Consider the following 9,101-nt stretch of genomic DNA (forward strand, 5'->3'; position numbering starts at 1 on the left):
CAGTATTACTTCGTTCAATTGCTGACTTTCTCCTGCGGTTCTCCACGGTGAAACGCAGGTAGGCGGAATCACGTCCTGTCGATGAACGACACGTCTCACGTGCAAAGATATATGGTAATTTTATTAGAAGTAAAGTGAACGCGATATGTCGTGCAGCTGTCCATACACGAATTCCCGCCTCGTCAGAACACGACAATCGAGAGACAATCGAATTGTCACACCATCCAAATCGAAAGATAATTAGTTTGTCAGCTGCCCATCTATAAACGAACTTGTCCACAGCTGGCGATAGTCTTTGTCCCGTTGAAAAATGGACTCCAAAGTCAATACAAGGATCACTATATTATGTTGAACATGTCACAATCAACCGCAAAATAAACAAATGTCAATGCAAAAAGAGACAAAGAAAGAATTATCATTTCCTCCTCGTCATTAACTGAACCCATTTTCTGCTGATGCGTTTGTTCTTTCTTGCCTTTCACGTTACTGGCGGTGTATAAACAAACTCCTTCCCTAAATGAAACCCCCTGACATCCCCCGCGGTTTGTTAGCTATAGCGTGTATTATATACGTGTGTATATATGTAGGTATATGGTACGCATTTAGAGAGATACGCACAACTAATCGATCGAAACTACCTCATCTCGGAGATTGGTTGTTGACTGGCGTATCTGCTCGCGTTTTCCGCCATAGGCGGCTGCCAACGAGCTCCAGGCAACAGAACGACGTATATCACTGGCCCAAAGTCTCTTCCTGAGACGAAAAATTTCGTAGAAATCGAGAGTGAAGCGAACGTGAGAGAGCTAGGCTGCTAGACTTGTTCAAGAATGAGGGGAGAAAAAAGGCTTTCGCGCTGTCGGAAGACGCAGGATATATCGTCGCTGCCAATATAAATGATCCTTCTTATTTCTTTTTGCTTTCCCTCGTGTGTGTGTGTTTCCCCCATCATTGATCGATATTTCAACAGGAGCTCTTGCGATGTGTTGGAGAAACGAGACAGGCCGCCGTTCTATCCAGCAGCGTGAACGGGGGGTTTACATTGTAGGTGACGTCGCCGGGAGATTTGAATTGATTGCGTATTCGTCTTGTGCTATACGTATAGGGAGTATATGTAGACTACGTTGTTTTCGCTTGAGATATACTATATACCTATATGGCTGGTCACCATATACTAGCAGACATTGGGCGGATGAAAACCGAGCCAACGAAAAAACGGGGACGCATATCTTTGCCTAATGATATTCAGAATTTGAACAGCGTCTTCGACGTCTGTGTCCTCCTTTTTTCATGCACCAACCCACTCTTTTGAGTTGATGGTAACCGTTGCCCCCGTTTGTCACGGCAGCGTCTCCGTTGGCACACGAAAACAAACCGTCCCAAGCCAAAGCGGCCATTTTCTTTTTCCTGCCCATTTTCTTCCTGCCCGTTTATCCTCGGCAACATCAGCAGTAGAAAATCTATGGTTTCCATCACAGCCAATTCCTTGCTACTGCTAGGTCTACGAAATAAAATAAAATAAAAAGCGATGAGTCATGAGGAAAAAAAAAAGTTTATAGGCCGTCAACTTCTTATAGTCCCATATACAATTTTTCGGCTGAATTGCAAAAAAAATGGGGGGAATGCATAGCCTGGTATGCGCAACATAACTGATATAATAGCTGAACACATCGCTATATGTGTCGTGTTGCTCGTTAAAATAACAAGAAGGATATCGAATAACTGATCAGCAAATTTTGCCCTTCATCTGGCCATGCATGTCTAGTCTTGAAACAACCAAAAAGAGCTGCATTTTGTTTTAAATGCTGGAAACGAAGCCAATGGCAGTGCTTTGATAGCGGCCGCGTTCATGAATTGAATTCCGGGCTGTTCTCCGATCACAATGCGAGCCACTTGGCAGTGTAAAATGATATACATCATGACGACACAAGTGTATTGCACATGAGTTTCCAACATTTGGAGAAGCGGACATATTGCGATACTATTTGATTCCATATTCTCATGTTTCTTTTTTACTGACTTCAAATGCATCTCATGTTAAGGGGAGGAAAAGGACAGCGAAAAATACACAGATTTTTATGCGATGCATCCGATCTTTTTATTTTTCGAATTGCCTATTTCATCAGCTTCGAACGTCATCCAAAAATGTTGATATCAAGACGGTTGAATCTTTACGACGGGCTGCGATGTGTATATAGAATTTATACAGCTAAAGCGTAATGCAATGCACGCGTATTACAGTCGTAAAAATAAACAAGGAAATTCATAAGACCATGGCTTATGGATGCTGTCGTAAGAACGTATTTCGTCCTCTGTTAAAGAACTTGCAATTTATGAAATGGTATATATAACGTTATATCCTTTAGCGACCCTCTCCAGGAACGAGATTGAGGATGGAGGAAATTCAAATAATGTACAAGCCAACATCGATGCCTACTGGTCAATAAAGAACGTTAACGATCCAAGATCATCGATTGAAATGATGTCAGGTCAAATTCCATAGTCTATATGAGCTGTTAGACAGCTGAAACTGATGCGCCATCGTCTCCATGGCAACGTCTACACATGATTCATGATCTATTATCTGATGCGCGTCTAAAAGATCCAAATAGTTTCTGCACTTTCAATTATTATTCGAGATGATCGCATTAACCCACGGCCTCTATATAAACGTCTTGTTCCAGTACCTTTTTCGGTCTCATTGACTTTTCACTCAGACATAAAAGGCAATCAAGTCACGATGGAGGTATCTCCGTCTTCTATAACTATTTATCGCATCATCTTAAATAAGCTTCGAAATTGATATGCGCTCGAATGGAAATGGATAGAAAAATATCCATTTCTGCGATTGCAGCTTAATTTTGGCGAGTTTCTATTAAAAAGCGAAACGACTAGCTATTTCTTACAACGGATAAAACTCGCTCTTTTATCTCTCGATATGCGAAAGCAGTTCAGCAAATTGAGTTTCGATGGTAGTCTGTTGCTTCGTTGACTGATATCTTTGACAGCCGTGCCTCTGATGGTACAGTGCTCGACTACTAGTAAATACTGGCTAGCCCTGTCGTCATGGATTACGTGAGCTCTTTTTCTTGTTTTTCCCTTTTTTTAAATACATACTATATTTAGTTATTCTTTGCCCAATCGATCACTTCAGATTTTCTTCTTCTTTTTCCTCCAAGCGAAATATAGCATCAATCTCTAAGAGTAGTGAGCAAGTCAGCTAACGGCGTACACGTTGCGCTGCTGGATTAACCAACTGGATCGATTTGGCAACTTTTCTGTTTTTCTCGACCGTTGCATCCGTACAGAAACAAAAAAAAATTCTGTTTAGGTGCCAAAAACTTGTTACTTCCCGCCCACTCATCATCACGGCCCGTCACCCGCAAAATAAAACAAACATTCAATATTTAATTAGAATCGTTTAACGCACTTCTCTCTCATTTCCCTCTATGCATATACCGCAGTCTCAGTTCGCCTTTTTCATGTAACTTAATAGCCCATTTCATCCGAGAAAAGACGATAGACAGTGAAAACTACTTTATTATTATGACTTTATCGCGTCGCTGATGAATTTCGTCTTGTCTTGCAGAACTCGAAATATGTAACGCTCACAAGAAGAGCAATATGTAACTTTCCTCCAGCAACTGACGACCTATATGAATATTCGATGGTTCATTAGAAGGGAGTGCGTTCCTGCTGCTGCGCAACTGTTGTGTAGAAACTATAGCTCATTAATTTCGGGAAGAGTAGCCAGAACTTGCATAACATACACTTTCGTTGCTATTTATTTTCTACGAAATCTAATCAAATAATAATAATTTAAAGACAAAGACATGCATCGGGCTGACAGCATTCACAAGACGCTGCATTCGCTTGTCGTGAATGCCGAGTTTTAGCCTGGCTATCAAATCCGCTCGTGAAAGGCATTTTTTAAAATGTAGACGTTTGCATTGCAGATGGGGAAAAAAAGGAAACATGAATGTCCTTATGGTCTACTACATCAATCCTATTACCATCTAGCTTTCAAGCCTCTTTTTTATTTCCCCTATATACGGCTCGACAGTTCTTAATACCTTGTGGGTATGCAATCCTTACAGATGATGCACATCGCCATGTTAAAAGATGGGGATCTGAAATAAACGCGTTGAGCAACAGATCGATGTTACGTTGACGTGATTTTTATATTCGTTGACGCTGTTTTAGAGTTTGGCGTGCGAGGTTCGTTTTCACTTGACTTTTCGCATTTGGCTAACGCCCCCTTTTATTTTGGAAAAAGTTATAGCCTTCGTTAGCGAAGGGCTAAAGTCTTGTGAATATACTCTGCCAAAAAGACGGAGGCGTTTAAACCTAAACGCAACGAGTATTAGCAATGAAGGGGAAAAAGGGGGCGGTAATCTGGAAAAAGGTAATATATAGCGAGAGAACGGGAACCGTAATCACGTGGAAAATAACAGAGGTTATGTGTCATATATATTATAGAGTGGGTTGGCCTTACGGTAAAGTCTCAGAACGAATGGAAAAGCAGAGCAACATGGGTGTTCAAGAAAAAAGCGAGATCCTATATAAGCAAGACAAAGTATAATAGCGAGGCCCGTGAATGCGCAGCGGCCCAGTCGATAATCTTTGTATACCTCTACGCCAAGCCTATAGTGGAGCAACTGTATAGATGGGATTGTTCAAGATTTGACCTTCGACGTGCCAGGCGTGTCCTCTTTCCGTTTTTCTTTTTTTCTTTTCCGTGTGGTTATGATCTGCAAGGAAACAGAGAGCCAAAAGCATTTGATGTGCGCGCGTCGGAGATGCTTTATTCGACGCCCTAGCTCTCTGTATACACTTGGTTTTCCACGTGAAATGGGGTATTAAAATACCTGACAAAAGAGAAAAAAAATCAGCTCTCTACATATGTGGACGCACACCCACGCGATCTGCCCTTATTTGTTGACGTTGTTTGGGTATATATACTGCTTGCCTCCCACGCGTTCCAGTGGGATTTCAACAGCCGGAAAGAAAAAACAAAACAAAACAAAAGGTAAACGACAACAACAAAAAAAAACGAATCCAAATCAAATGAGATGCTATATTCAGAACGAGAAGGTCAACTCAGAGAACTTGTGGACAATGAGCTGAAAAAAGAATGTAATGGAAGAAGAAAGTATACGTAGACCATTAGACCTACACGCACATCACATTTTATATTTACGCGCTTAAGGTCAACACTCTCATTTAAATAGTAAATTAAGATGTACATGAATTAATTCTAAGTCATCATCTCCTTCCACCATAAAAAAAAAGGGGGGTAATGATTAATAACTGCCTGGAAGGTCCGTATGCCTTTAAAAAATCGGGAGTTTCATGAAGATTGCACGAGCGTTTCTCGTAACGCATCAACGATGAACTTTATTTGAAAACAATGGCGATGAGGAAAAAGCAATTCTACAAGCGATGAAAATATTATTATTGTTTATTCTTTTTTTTTTAATTTCCACTACCATTCTTGCTGAATATGTGCGATGGGCTCGTATACATACAGTAAACGTTCCACTGAAAACGGCGGTTGAATCATTTGGTTACGCATCCAGTGCGTCCGCCCAGTAAATAGAGGAAATTAGAGAAGAATTGAAAACAAGTTTTGCCTTCACCTTTTGCACATTCTTTGAATACCTCTAACTTTTGCATCAATCTCATTCCCGGTCGACGTGTCGGTCTTCGTGACGCATCCCCTGAATAACACGCGTTCCAGCTTGGCTTCCGGCATCTTGCATATAACTGACTAGGCGACCAGTATTGATTTATTTCAGCACAATGACCTATTATTATTATTATGATTTTATTAAGTATTGTTTCCAAGTGAAGTATGAATTTGAAGACGTGAACAGTTAGCCTGTTGACTTGACCGCCAGCGAAAGAGGTTAACGTAGAGAATCGTGATATCCCTGTGTTTCGTGATGCACTATAGTCAGACGGAGAAGAAAGAGAGTAACTGGATGAAATATATACGGAATGTCTGTAAGCAGAAGATTGGATTCGAGGAAATAATTCCAGGAAACCCCTAGACGCCATTAGACGTACAGTTATTGGGGTTGCAAATTGTTTGGAACACGAGATAAAAAGGGAAATTTATCTGTGACGTAAGAATAGGAGTTATAGAAAGAACACCATGTATACTCTATATCTACAGTTTCAAAGCGACATTAAGTAACGAAAATGAACGCAAAATTGCAATGAATTTTCTTGCCTCTTCTCCATGTCAAAGTCCAGACAAGACCAGCGCAATTCTTCATGCCGAGCATGGCGAACAAGAAAAACAAATTTCTGCGCTTAATAGCCCCCAGGCTACGATAGCGATACTGTCCAAATTGCGGCCGAATGTTATTTGGCCAACTAATCTCATTCGAAAATCTGGTAAACAGCACTGCAAATTTGCTAGCTATTACATTTAAATGAACTAAAACTCGCGGTCGGTGTTGTTGTGCTGAAAACGAGGATGCACATCCACGATGCATGTATCCGAGTTGTTGGAGACAGCTGGTTAGAAGACACGTGGCGTATTCTTATGACCCAGAGACAGACCGCAATGCGTTCGAAGCGATATCCCGCATGTACGGCATCTAAACAGGGAGGGCGACCAGCACTCACGCCGGTCATGCGGAATGCGTTTCACATCAGAAACGGATGGACGACGACAGACCGACAGTGCCGTTCATTTCTCCCGGCGTCGTAAAAATAAAAATTGCACCCCTTTTCTTTCGATTTGATCGAAAACAATAGCGACATAGAATTTTCGGTAGAAAAAGGAAACCTCTTTTTTTTTCTAAATTGAATAACAAAGTTTTATTTCATTTCCATAGAAATGACGAACGCTTGCCGATTTTGATGTTTCCGCCAACCATTTCTCTAGTCCCGCAGTTCCATCAACTTGTCTTTCAAGACATAAAAATCTCTCTACTTAATCACGTAGTTCTAGCACATCATTTTTTACTATGATGATTATATTTCTCACGCTTCGGCTCTGGTGTTCGTCATTGAGCCTGGCGCCGCCACGGATGCCATTGTTGCAATCGAGCGGGTCCTGCAGAAGCGGAAGAAATGGCACACAAAAAAAAAGAGAAGTCAAGGAAAATATAGGACAGTCGGCTGGATGGTTTCCGCGTACGGGCCGATATCGATTTTGTTATTTGTTCTCTTTTCTCCATCCTTCTATTTTTTAGTCTTCTTTTTCGCCTTCTTTTCCTTCCTCTCTCCTTCTCCCTTCTTCTCTGTGGTTCGCCCTTTATTTCCGTGTTTTTCTACTTCCTCATACTTATTCTCCATCTCGTGCGGCTTACGTTATTGCAGCCTCTCCCTAAAAGGTTGGCCATACGACTCCGAGTTGCTCGCATTGAAATGTTAAACACCATCGTTCTCTCATCACTATGTGCCTCCTTTCGTTTGACTATCTTTCGGCAGTTTAACACCCTTTGACGACGGTGCATTTGCAAGCCTTTAATGTATGTAAAATACAAATATATTTACACAAGCAATCGCATAAAATTATTCCATCTCTATTGGCGCTATAAAATGCAGAAAGATGAACGAAAAAAAAATCGTGACGATTCTTGATTAAATCGTTTATTCAACTGTCACAATCTTCACGGGAATGGAAATTCAAATAGGGAAAAATGAACATTTTCAAAAGGGAAAAGTAAATAATCGTAATAAGATAAAGAAATATCCTTGCATTGAAGCCAAAGCAATCGCTTTACACAGCCTCGATTGAATTCTCGGCATCGTCTCTTTTCATACACAACTTCAAGAGCTGTGATGCAAATATTTCTTTTTTTTTGTGTGTGTGTGTTCGGCAAATTGTTCGCAACTCGAATGCTGTTGCTGTCGCCACCATTTGAGCCTTTAACCTCAAACGTTTATGCGGATGCTGATTTCATTTGATTGCCGTTTCGCCTAAGCTGCCATGTTCCACGAACACGTTCTGAACGCTATTGTGGGACAACGAACAAAAAGATAAAGATGAAAGCAGCAAGTCTCAATCTTACCACAGGATTTCTACATAAATGCCAACGCACTGTACACGGTATTTGTTTAGGTTCCTTTGCGTAAAAAATGAAAAGTAAAACAAAAATTGCCATTACTTACAAGACATACAGGAATCTAAGCTCATTTCAAATCCGACACGCTTGTCCCGCCGGCTGTATATACACGTCCCGCATTTAAGGCACACAAGCGGAGTCTATATAGTCAGTGCGACACTACAGTGCTGCCTCTAACCCGTTTGTTTGTCTGTATGCCCGGACATCGTGCAGTCTACACAGACGGAGCTAATGACTTGACAACAAATAGCACTCCGACAACGCGGGGGACTCGTTGAGGTTTGCCAATCAGAAATTTAAAAAAAAATAATCAAAATAAAACATACCAACACGCTTGCCAATATTTTGTGTCATCCTTTTATTTTGTTTTATTTCTGTTGGCTTCTTTTCACCACTGTCTTTGTATTGTCTAACATGCAGCTGTGAAAACAACCAGACATTCGATAAAAAGCCAAACTTTTCCCCTTTCGTTCTCCAACACGAAGAGCTTCGCAAACCTTATGAGGTCGACTTCATTCTCTTGTTTAGACCTGTTTCTAAAATATATATTGATGCATACACAAGGCCTACGGTAAACTTGCGTACGATGGGACGAATGCCAGACCGCCATCTGTTTCTACGTCTCGCGCAAAAGGCTGTGCGTGTGAAAGGTGGCTGTCATCAGGTGTGTAATCCCAGCCGTATGCTGGAAACACAACATGTTATCACGTGCCTTTGTGTTGTTGGGAAATACTGCAATGAAATAATAGGAGAGAACTGAAAAAAAATATGTAGGTTGCAAAGGATGTTTGTAAGGTTGCGGTATGACGCAAGATTATTGTATTATAGAACTGATTGTTCAAAGCATGCAACTTCCTGTTGGATTGTACACTATAAAGGTATGTCAACCTTCGGACAGACTTTGTCGACGGTAAACTCGAAAAAAAAATAAATACATAGCATCAAACTTTGTCCACTGTCTTTGAAAACAAATTCAAATGTTTGAAACAATCCCAAAAGAGTTGCCAAAAGAGTCGGTCC

General features: G+C 40.9%; 1 long non-coding RNA gene and 1 pseudogene across 1 annotated transcript; both read right to left on the reverse strand.

The window, feature by feature from the left end:
* The window catches only part of LOC123475339, a 3,328-nt pseudogene extending 1,934 nt beyond the window's left edge, over positions 1–1,394 (reverse strand).
* A 6,195-nt stretch (positions 1,395–7,589) lies between these two features.
* Positions 7,590–8,665, reverse strand: LOC116928470. The gene is made up of 2 exons (XR_004397226.2): positions 8,128–8,665; positions 7,590–7,970 (listed from the first exon to the last, which is right to left on the reverse strand). It is a non-coding gene; the product is annotated as an uncharacterized LOC116928470 (long non-coding RNA).
* Positions 8,666–9,101: the final 436 nt, after the last annotated feature.

Source organism: Daphnia magna, linkage group LG8 (assembly GCF_020631705.1).
Source record: "Daphnia magna isolate NIES linkage group LG8, ASM2063170v1.1, whole genome shotgun sequence".
Taxonomy (NCBI): Eukaryota; Metazoa; Arthropoda; class Branchiopoda; order Diplostraca; family Daphniidae; genus Daphnia; species Daphnia magna.